Source organism: Chinchilla lanigera, unplaced genomic scaffold, assembly GCF_000276665.1.
Source record: "Chinchilla lanigera isolate Chin_1 unplaced genomic scaffold, ChiLan1.0 scaffold00032, whole genome shotgun sequence".
Lineage (NCBI taxonomy): Eukaryota > Metazoa > Chordata > Mammalia > Rodentia > Chinchillidae > Chinchilla > Chinchilla lanigera.
This window is the reverse complement of record NW_004955433.1, coordinates 2,482,934-2,494,069: the sequence shown is the minus strand read 5'-3', so window position 1 is coordinate 2,494,069 and position 11,136 is coordinate 2,482,934.

Genomic DNA, 11,136 nt, shown 5'->3' with positions numbered 1-11,136 from the left:
AAGGACCAATGGAACAGATTACAAGATGCAGACACAATGACAAACACACCGAGCAACCTTATCTTTGACAAAGGGGCCAAATATGTTCACTGGAAGAAAGATAGCCTCTTTAACACATGGTGCTGGGAAAACTGGCTCTCTCCATGCCAAAGACTAAAACTAGACCTGTGTCTATCACCATGCACTAAAGTCAAAATGGATCAAAGATCTACATATTAAAACAGAAACACTAAATCTTCTGGAAGGGAAATTAGGTAGAAGTCTTTAAAACATAAGGGTAGGTGGAGACTTCATGAATAAAACCCCAGCTTCACAGGAAATACTTCAAAGAATCAACAACGGGGATCTCAAATTATCAAAAAGCTTTTGCACATCAAAACAAATCACCAACAGAGTGAAAAATCAACCCACAGAGTGGGAAAAAATCTTAACCAACTCTTCCACAGACAAAGGACTTATAGTTAGAACATACAAACAACTGAAAAAAAAAAACCCCAGATTTAAAGACCCAACCCAAAAATGGGCATCTGAGATGAATACATACTTCTCAGATGAAGAAATACAAATAGCAAATAAATATATCAACATCACTGGTTATTTGAGAGATGAAAATGAAAACAGCACTGGGAGTCCATCTCATCCAAGAAAGAATGGCTATCATCAGGAAACCAACCAGGAACAAATGCTGGAGGGGTTGTGGGGAAAAAGGAGCCCTCCTCCACTGTTGGTGGGAGTGTAGACTGGTGCAACTACTGTGGATATCAGTGTGGCACTTCTGGGTATTTTATCAAATCAGGGATTGTGATGCCTCCTGCCTTGCCTTTGTTGCCCAGAAATGCTTTTGCTATTCTAGGTCTTTTCTGGTTCCAAATGAATGGTTTCTCTAGTTCTGTGAGGTGTGCTAATGGTATTTTGATTGGGATTGCATTAAACCTGTATAACAATTTTGAGAGTATGGCCATTGTCACTCTGTTGATTCTCTCTATCCATGAGCAAGGAATATCTTTCCATTTTTTGGAATCCTCTTTGATCACCTTTTTCAGAGTTCTGTAATTTTCAATCCATAGATCTCTTACTTCCTTTGTTAGATTGACTCTTAAGTATTTCACTTTTTCAGATGCTATTGTGAAGGGTGTTGTTACCTTAATTTCTCTCTCAGTGAGTTTATTGTTTGTGTACAGGAATGCTATTGATTTTTGAGTGTTGGCTTTGTATACAACTATGCTACTGAATTTGGTTATTAAATATAGAAGTCTTTTGGTGGAATTTTCTGAGTCTTCTATGTAGAGTGTCATATCAGCTGTGAATAATGATAATTTCACTTCTTCCTTTCCTATTCTTATTCCTTTCATTTCTCTCTCTTGTCTAATTGCTCTGGCTAATGTTTTCAGAACTATGTTGAATAAGAGTGGTGATAGTGGACATCTTGTCTTGTTCCTGATTTTAGAGTGAAAGCATTCAGTTTTTGTTCATTTAGTATGATGTTGGCCATTAGTTTGTCATTGATGGCTTTTATCAGATTGAGGTAAAGACAATCAATTCTGATTTTCTGTAGGGTTTTTATCATGAATGAGTGTTGAACTTTGTCAAAAGATTTTTCTGCATCTATTAAGATGATCACATGATTTTTGTCTTTGGCTCTGTTGATATGAAGTATTACATTTATTGATTTGCATATATTGAACCTTTCCTGCATTCTTGGGATGAATCCCTCTTGGTCAGGGGGTATAATCTTCTTGATGATTTGCTACCTTCTGTCTGCTAGTATCTTATTGAGAATTTTTCCATCTATGTTTATTAAGGAGATTGGCCTGTAGTTCTCTTTTTAGGTTGTATCTTTCTCTGGTTTTAGTATCAGGATAATACTTGCCTCCAGGAAAGAGATAAGGAATATTGCTTCCCTTTCCATTTCATTAAAGAGTTTGAAGAGTATTGGCATTAGATCTTCTCTAAATTTTTTGTAGAAATCAGCAGTGAATCCATCAAGACCTGGGTTTTTATTTCTTGGTAAAGTTTTAATTATGTTTTTAGTCTCACTAACTGATATTGGGTTATTCAGAAATTTAATATCTTCTTGATTCAGCTTTGATAATTCTTATGTATCTAGAAATCTGTCCATTTCTTCTGTGTTTTCCATCCCAAGAGAGTAAAGATTCTCAAAGTAGGTTTTGAGGATCTGAATTCCCACAGGATCTGTAGTGATTTCTCCCTTTTCCTTCCTTAATGCATGAATTTGAGTCTTTTCTTTCCTTTTTTATAAGATTGACTAAGGATTTATCAATTTTATTTATTCTTTTAAAGAACCAACTCTTTGATTCATTAATGCTTTATATTGTTTCCTGAGTCTCCATTGCATAAATTTCTGTTCTGATCTTTATAATTTCCTCCATTGTATGGCTTTGGGCTTGACTTGCCCTTCTTTTTCTAGAAACTTGAGGTGGAACATTACATTGTTTATTTGTGCTTGTTCTATTTTCCTGATGTGAGAATTCACTGCTATAACTTTCCCTCTTAGGACTGCTTTCATTGAGTGCCATAAGTTCTGGTATGTTGTATCTGCATTCTTGTTTAGTTGCAGATATTGTTTAACTTCTTCTTTAATTTTATTTGGAGCCATTGGTTGGTCATGAGGGTGTTATTTAATTTCCGTGTGTTTATGTAGTTTTTGTAGTTTCTTTTGCCATTGATTTCCAATTTCATTGCACTGCGGCCAGATAATATGCACTGCGGCCAGATAATATGCAGATATTTCAGTTCCTTTGCATTTAGTTAAGGATGTTGTGTGGGCTAGCGTGCTCTATTTTAGAGAACATCCTGTGTGCAGCTGAGAAGAATGTGCATTCTGATGCTGTTGGGTAGGACACTCTGAAAACATATAAGTCCATTTGTTCATAGGTTTGGTTCAGTTCTGTTATTTCTTTGCTGACTGTCTAGTTGATCTATCTCTTTGTGACAATGGGGTGTTAAGGTCTCCCATTATAGCTGAGTTATTGCTTATTTGATTTTTCATGTCTTTTAATAATTGTCTTATATAGTTGGATGTCCCATAGTTGGTTCATACATATTTATGATTGCCATTTGTTCCTCCTGAAGTTTTCCCCTAAAAAGTATATAGCGACCTTCTTTATCTCTTTTGATCATTCTTGGTTTGAAGTTTACATTGTCAACAAACAATATAGCTACTCCTGCTTTTTTCTGGGTTCCTGGAAGACTCTACATGAAAGATTATTTTCCATTCTTTGACTTTCAGTCTATGAATTTCTGTTTCAGTTAAATGTGTTTCTTGTATACAGCATATTGCTGGATCTTGTCTCTGGATCCATTCTGCCAGTCTTTTTCCTTTGATTGGTGAATTGAGGGACATTTCATCATTTTAATTGCATTTCTTGGATAAGAGACCCAGTTGAACAAGTATTTCTTAACTTTATTAGGCTCTGAAATGTCTGCTCTGAAAAATGACTATTCGTGTTCTTTGTATATTTTTTCTACTGAGTCTTTCTCTGTTTGTATAACTATGTAAAAAATTATGATCGTCTTGTGCTATAACTGGTTTTTGATGTACAGTTTTTACACTGTTATATAATCAAATAACAATAACTTAGCTTTATAATTTTTGTGTTTGTTCTAATAACCAAGACAGCCCATTCAGTTCCAGAGATCAGACACTTCCAGTCTCTCCTTATTTGTTAAGAGTTTATATGTTCTACAACCAGAATAAATTTCACACATTGTGTGAGGTGAGAATCTAAATCTTTTCTATCTTACCATACTTCTCCAGACCATTAAGTGGACAAACTTAGTCTCTTATTGGTTTGTCAAGACTTCCAATATCATTTATTACAATTTTATATATGCTGGGTTCTCTTCCTATTATATGAATTTGTCTTTTTGCTAGACACTGGGGAGGGTAACATCCTCAATGACTATAGTTTTATTATGGTTTTTAATAGTTGCTACATTGAATCTCAATCAATAAACTTCTAAGTTTCTGTACTTTTTCCTAAGTGCAGTTATGGCATTTTCATTTGTGTCCACACAGTCACTTTACCTTTCTGCTACTGCCCCAACATTGGGAAATTTATTATTGCTGAGGCTAGTGGCAACAATAATAATATAGAGGAGCTCATAAAGTCTCTCCATAAAGGAAGAAAAACTGATTTATGGAGCAGAGCTCTTTAAAGCATGATACAGATGTGGTTAGAATTACCTCATTAGCTTTTGTAGGAGCCTGCCAGCTCCATCCAGTTTGCTGGTGTACAGCAGCCTTAGAGTCCGCACAGGGCAGGGGGTGTTACAGTGATATCCCAGCCCTGGCAGTGGTGTGCTGTGTGTGGTGACATGGAGCAGTTTCGTAGTGGAGTTAGTGGTCAACAATATCACCCGTTCTTGGACAGAGGAATAGTCAATACATATGGATAGAAAAGTCAGTGGAGTCAGAAAAAGTCTTCGCGTGCCTGTAATCCCAGCCACTCAGGACAATGAAGCAGGAAGATCCCAAATATAAGGACAGCCATTTAGCAAGGTCTTGTCTTAAAAATAAAAAGCTGGGGATGTAACTCAGTGGTAGAATACTTGCCTAGCAAGTGTGAAGCCCTGGGTTCAACCTCCAGTACAAAAGAATCACAAAAGCAAATGGAAAGAAAATCCTGGACAAGACTTCTTTGGTGACTTCTGTTGTCTCTAGCATCATGTTTTCAATGATCTTGGCCAAACTGAGTTGAGGAGGAAGGAGAAAGGAAGAAAGGAGAGGAAACAACAGAGTGAGCAGTAGGCCGTGGGATGCCAGTGAGCAGCCACTATAGGATTTTTGCTTGGTCACACCTAGGATAAATACTATCCAGGAAAAACAGATGGAAGGGCTTGAAAGGACTTCAGAATTCCTTTGTAACAACAATCACCTTATAAGCTAACTGCAATTGTGCAAATGTATTTCAGTTACCACAGTTTCATTTAGGTTGTAATTACACTTCGCATTACAATAGGGATCTACTGCGACTGGATTTCTTCACCTCTATGGCAAGAGAAAAAGGACAATTTTTCTTTCTCTCTATTCCCTATTGCTTCTGTGCCTTTGGAAAGAGTTTAAAATAAGTATGTACCTCTTAATGCACTCAGATAAAGAGGAAAAGGGAAAATAACTCTTTAATGGACAATAAGCCCAACAAAAGCAGGAATTAACATGTAGCTGAGTTTTGTAAAGTGAAATAGAATTGAACTGAAGACCTATTAGGGTTCACCAGAGGGACAGAAACAATTGGATAGAATAGATAAAGTAGGGGTGATCTAACATGGGAATTCACTCATTTGCATATAAGGCCAAGAGGTCCTGTCATCTGCTGTGTGCAACTGGTATACCAGGGAAGCTGCTGGTGTCATTTAGTCCAAGTCCAAAGGCCTGAGAATCAGCAACGCCAACAGGATAAGTGACAGTCTGAGTCTGAAGGCCTTTGAAAGAGGGGCTCCAGTGCCTGAGGGTGGGAGCAGACAATGCCCCTGCTCAACAAGAAAGATGGACTTTTTCCTCAGTGTACCTGTATGCTCTATCCAGGCCCTCGGTGTGTTGGAGGAAGCCCCCATGCCTGAGAGTGTGATCTTTACTCAGTCCACAGATTGGAGTGCTGATCTCTTCTGGCAGCACCATCACAGACACTAGAAATGGTGTTTTCTGAGCTGTCTGGGCATCCCCTAGCCCGGTCAAGTCAGCACAGAAACCAAGGCACCACACTGTGGGAGGAGGGTTTTCCTCAAGACTAGCAATCCTTCCTTGACCTGAAGCAACACCAATTTTAAAGGGAAAACCTGAAGAGAGTCCTTGTGAAGTAAAAGATGTTCCTGCTTTGGTTAGGAGCCTTCTGGCATCCTTCAGGGCTATTCAGAGCTGGCAGGCTGCCAACCATTTCCTGAGTGTGGTCCTTTCAGGGCCCCTGCAAACCTCCAGATGAGATCAAGAATTGAGAGGATCTTTGTGTGGATAGTGAAGAGAAATCCGACTTTGAAAGACAGCTTGGCAGTCACACATCTCTATAATAATGGAAAACTAGCTCCACTCCCAGAAATAATGAGCATCATCTTGCTATCTGCCTAGATGATAAAATTCAGTTCAATGAACAAATCACCTAAAAACCATGGTTATTATAAATTTTGCTTGGAGTAGGGAAGGCATAGTCATCTGCTGTAAAGGAAATCTTTCTGAAACTGTAAGTCATGGCATCCTAGGAGAGGCAAACGAGCAGAATAATTCAAGTCATGGATCTGTGGTTGCACAAACCCAGGTCGGAATCTGTTAGCTTAGAGCTCTGGGACAATATGTTTCTTTATCCACGAAGTGGAAATGTTTATGCATCTTACCTCACAGGCTTGTTGTAGAAATTAAATAAGATAGGCCTGTGAAACACAGAGCCCACAAAGCTGGCCCACTGTAAGTACTCACTAAATTACAGCTATTACCCTTGTTATTATTTACCATCACTTACTGAGGACCAGAAGAAGCAAGAGAGGTTTTCTAGTCTATCTTTCTGCTTCTAATTTGGATCACATTACATACTTAGAAAAAACAAAATGAGTCCCTCTCCTATATTTAAGGATACTTAAGGAAAGAAAAGTACGTGAGGGCTGGGGATTTAGCTCAGCGGCAAAGTGCCTGCCTGGCAAGCGCAAGGTCGTGAGTTCGGTTCCTGGTACTGGAGAAAAAACCAAAGAAAAGTACGTGATTTCCTACAGGAATTCTTTCTCACTCAGAAATGTTTTCTAGTTTTTCCCAAAACTTCTCATGTTACAACTTAAGCCAATTTCTTTTGGGCTGTCTTTCCTGAAAATGGGGAACAGCTTCACATCCTTGAGGGATTACTCTTAATAAAAATTACATCTTGGTTCACCTTTGTCTTTCTCATTCCCCTATGCCGCACCCCAAAGTCAGGACAAACTACTCCACCTCGTTCTCTTCTCTGAGAGAAAATAAATAAGAAACTCACTATACTTGGATTATAATCTACAGTAGGAAAAAATCTAAACACTAGACTTGATTCCCAGATCAGTTTTATAATAGATCAAGGAATTGCTCTCTACCAAGAGGAATGTTGTCAAAGCTGAGCAACTGAGTCAAGAAAATGGATCAAGGGAGGGGGAAACCAGATGTTCTGAAGGCAACCGAGCTAACAACAGAGGGACCAAGACCTGGGTCGAGCAGAGGAGGGCAGGTTCTGATGAAGAGCTCAACTTGTTTGAGGCACCAGTGCCTTAGTTCCTTTAAGGCTGCCATAAGCAAAGTGTCTCAGATGAGGTAATGTATTTTAAAAACATAATTTTTTTTTCAGCATCCTAGAGGCTAAGAAGTCCAAGATGGAAGACCTGGCAGATTCAGGGGCTGGCAAGCACTTGCCCTCAACTCCCATGATGGTAGCATCTTGCGGTCCCCCAGGTGGAGGAAGGGCAAGAGGGCTGAAAAGACCTTCCATACAGGCACTAAGCTGACTCATAATGGGAGCACTCAGGACCTCACCACCTCCTAAGGGCCCCAGCTCCTAATGTCAGTACTGGGATTCACTTTCAGTGTGAATTTTGAGGGAACATAAACATGCAAGCTATGGCAGCCAGTTTAATAGAACAATCACATAAATTAATCTCTTTCTTCTGAGGTTATTAAAATGAAAGAAACAATATAAAAGGAATAATTTTAATATAAAAAACCAGCAAAGAGGAAGGGCTCCATTTGTGAGCAATAGGTTAGATGAGATTCCAGGGGGACTCAGAGCTGATGTTGATGAAGGAAGGAGGGAGTCTCGGTCTAGACAGAGAAGGGGATATGTGTGTGCGTGTGGGAACCGGGGATGCGGCAGGGGTGCAGCTGAAGAGAAGAAATCTGGAGAATACAAGAGATACAATGCAGACATAACAAGACATTAATTATGTACTAGAAAAGCTCACTTCTCCACTTCTCTTGAAGAATTCTTAGTGTCTATCTTAAAGAAAATATAGAAGGTTATTTTCTTTAAAAATGGAATAAGATCAACCCAAGAGATTCAACATCAATTAATAGAAGTTCCAGGACAAAAGAACAGGGAAAAAAACAAAGATATTTTCAAATGCATACATTTTTCTAAAAATGAAGGACGTAGGTCTCCATATTAAGAAAGTTTCTAACTGCTTGGCACAGTGGATGAAAAATGTTCATGTCCACGTAGGTAATTGTGAGCATGAAGAATAAAGAGAAGGTCCTAAAATTTCCCCAACAAAATAATTTACCTGTTTATTTCAATATTGGTTTTACTCAGAATAGCTTCAGGTTCTTGGATTTTTATTTTGTTTTTTGATACAGGGTCTCTTTTGTAGCTCAGTCTGGCATTGAGCTCATGATCCTCCTGCCTTAGCCTCCTGAGTTCAGGTGCTATAGGCATGCACCATCATGCTTGGCTCACATTCAGCTTTTTTTATTTGCTTGTTTTTTGTTTTTTGTTTTTTTTTCCGGTACCAGGAATCAAACTCATGACCTTGTGTTTGCCAGGCAGGCGCTGTGCCACTGGGCTAAATCCCCAGCCCCACATTCAGCTTTTTGATGATAGTATGTGTTGCGAGAAAAGAGGGGAATAGTATTTTGAAACTTTAGTAGAAAATTAATTTGGATTTGTTTATTTTTATTTACAAATGATAATTATGTAAATTTGTGGAATAAAATGTGAAGTTTTTAATGTATACACTGGGCAATAATGAAATAATAATTAACATATCCATCACCTCATACATTTATCATTTCTTTGTAGTGAGAACATTCTAAAAACTCTCTTCTAGCTATTTTGAAATATATACTATTAACCAGAGTCACCCTATGGTGCAATAGAATACCCAACATATTCCTCCTGTCTAACTATAATTTGTGCCTATAAGCCAACCCATCTCGACATTCCGCTACTCCTCCTGTCCCCAAACTCTGGCAACCATTACCCTACTCTGTCTTTCTAGGAAGTTAACTTGTAAGATTCTACATATGAGTGAGATCATTTTGTATTTGTCTTTCTGTACCTGGCTTATTTCACTTAATATAGTATCCTCCAGGTTCACCCATGTTGTTATTAATAACAATATTTTATCTTTTTATGGCTGAATAGTATCCTAGTGTACATACCATATTTTCTTTATCCATTCATCCACCAATGGACAATTAAGTTGAGTCAAAAGTTTGGCAATCATGAAAAGTGCTGCAATAAACATGCAAGTGCAGATATTTCTTCAACACACTGATTTAATTTCTTTGGATATATACCTAGTAGTTGTTTATTTGTTTGTGTGCTGGGGATTAAATCCAGGACCTCATGCTAAATATGCACTCTAACATTGAGATACACTCTTAGACCCAGTATATCTATGTTTAACTTTTTGAGAAACTAATATACTATCTCCTATTATGCCTATAGTAACTTACATTTCCACTGTATTGATCAGCTTTCCCATTGCCTGAAAAAAATATACAAATACAGGAGGAGATGATTGATTTGGCTCATAGTTTCAGAGGTGCATGGTCATCTGGTTCCAAAGCAGGAATATTGCAGAAGGGCACAGCTGTTGGAGCAAAGTTGCTGACTTCATGGCAGCCAGAAACATCTAAATAACTTAAAATTTTGCTCAGAAAAGAAGCATGTGTAAAGTTGAGACCAAAGAAGAGACAGGAAGCATTAAAAAGAAACTAAGTAATTTGTAAAGAAAGACACCTTAAGGGCATTTCAAAAATCAGTAAGACTCCACTCATTACAGGGTCAAGGGTGCATAAGTATCAACACTTCATCTGAAAAGAGAGGCCCTGGGACACTTGCTCAAGAAGGTCTACATAGGAAATGGGTGCCCTGGGATTCATTTAATTGTGCTGAGCCCTCAGGCACTAAGAGGCCACTTTAGAAGTGGTCCATGGGGGCCTGGCTACTGCTTCCAAGATCTTGTTATTGTCCACATGATGCTAGTTTCACTGGCATGAAGACTACAAGAGTTGTGGAGTCATTGAGGCTTCCACTTAAATTTCAAAGAAGACAAGGGAGTCCAGGAAGTGTGCTGCTGAGAAGGGGATACTTGAAGCCATGAGCATGAAGCTCTGAAGGTGGAGTGTAGACCCGACAAAGTTGGAAATGCCAGAAGCATGTAGCATCTGCTGAAGAAAGTCAGAGGCAGTAAGTGAAGCCAGCCTGAGAGAGAACCTACGTGGGCTGCAAAGGGGCAGAGCCACCCAAGCCCTCCGAAACTCGCATCCTACCATCTGTGCCCTGGATGGCAGTCATAGAGCTACAGAACTTAACATTTACATTGCTGTGTATCAGTCTTGCTTTGGTCTGATTCTTTTCTGTACCCCAATCCTTCTCTCTTGGAGTGTGAATGTTTACCCTGTGCTACTGTATCTTGCAATTTTATAAGTTACTTTTTATTTTTACAGAGGTTCACAGTTAAGAGTTTGCCTTGAGTCTCAGAGAAAACTTCGACTTTCACTTTTGAACAATGCTGGAGCTGTTCAGACTTTGGGGAGGGCATTAGTGTGTTTCCAGTCATACACAGGATAGCTGTATCATGATGGATAGAATTATGATCTTGCTATTGCATTTATTTAGAGATTTAGTACAATTTTAAGGGACATGATTAGGTGTCAAACTGACAAGGGGTGACCTTGTGCCAGTTAACCTTAACTGTCAACCTGACTGGGTTAGGAGAATCATGGAGAGATAAATGGGTCACAGGGTGATGTACTCATCAGTGGACTGATCCATTCCTGGACTTATAGCTAGATGTGCTCTGAGGAGGTAGGGCCCAGTTGAAGGAGGTGACTTAGAAGGTGACTGGGAGCATGACTTTGGAGTGTGTATTTCTGGCTGGCATCTCCTCCCCCCGTGTCCCATGCCCTGCTTCCTGGCTGTCATGAAGTGAGCAGTTTTACTACCCTGTGCCTTTCTGCCACGATATTCTTCCATACCCCAGACCCACAGCAATGGAACCAATCAACCGTAGACCAAAACCTCTGAAACCATGAGCCACATAAACTGCTTCCTCCTGTAAGCTATGTACATCAAGCATTCTGTCCCAGCAGCAGAAAAAGCTGACCAATACACCCACCAACAGATCAGATGTACAGTTTGCAAATATTTTCTCCTATTCTGTAGGTTGTCT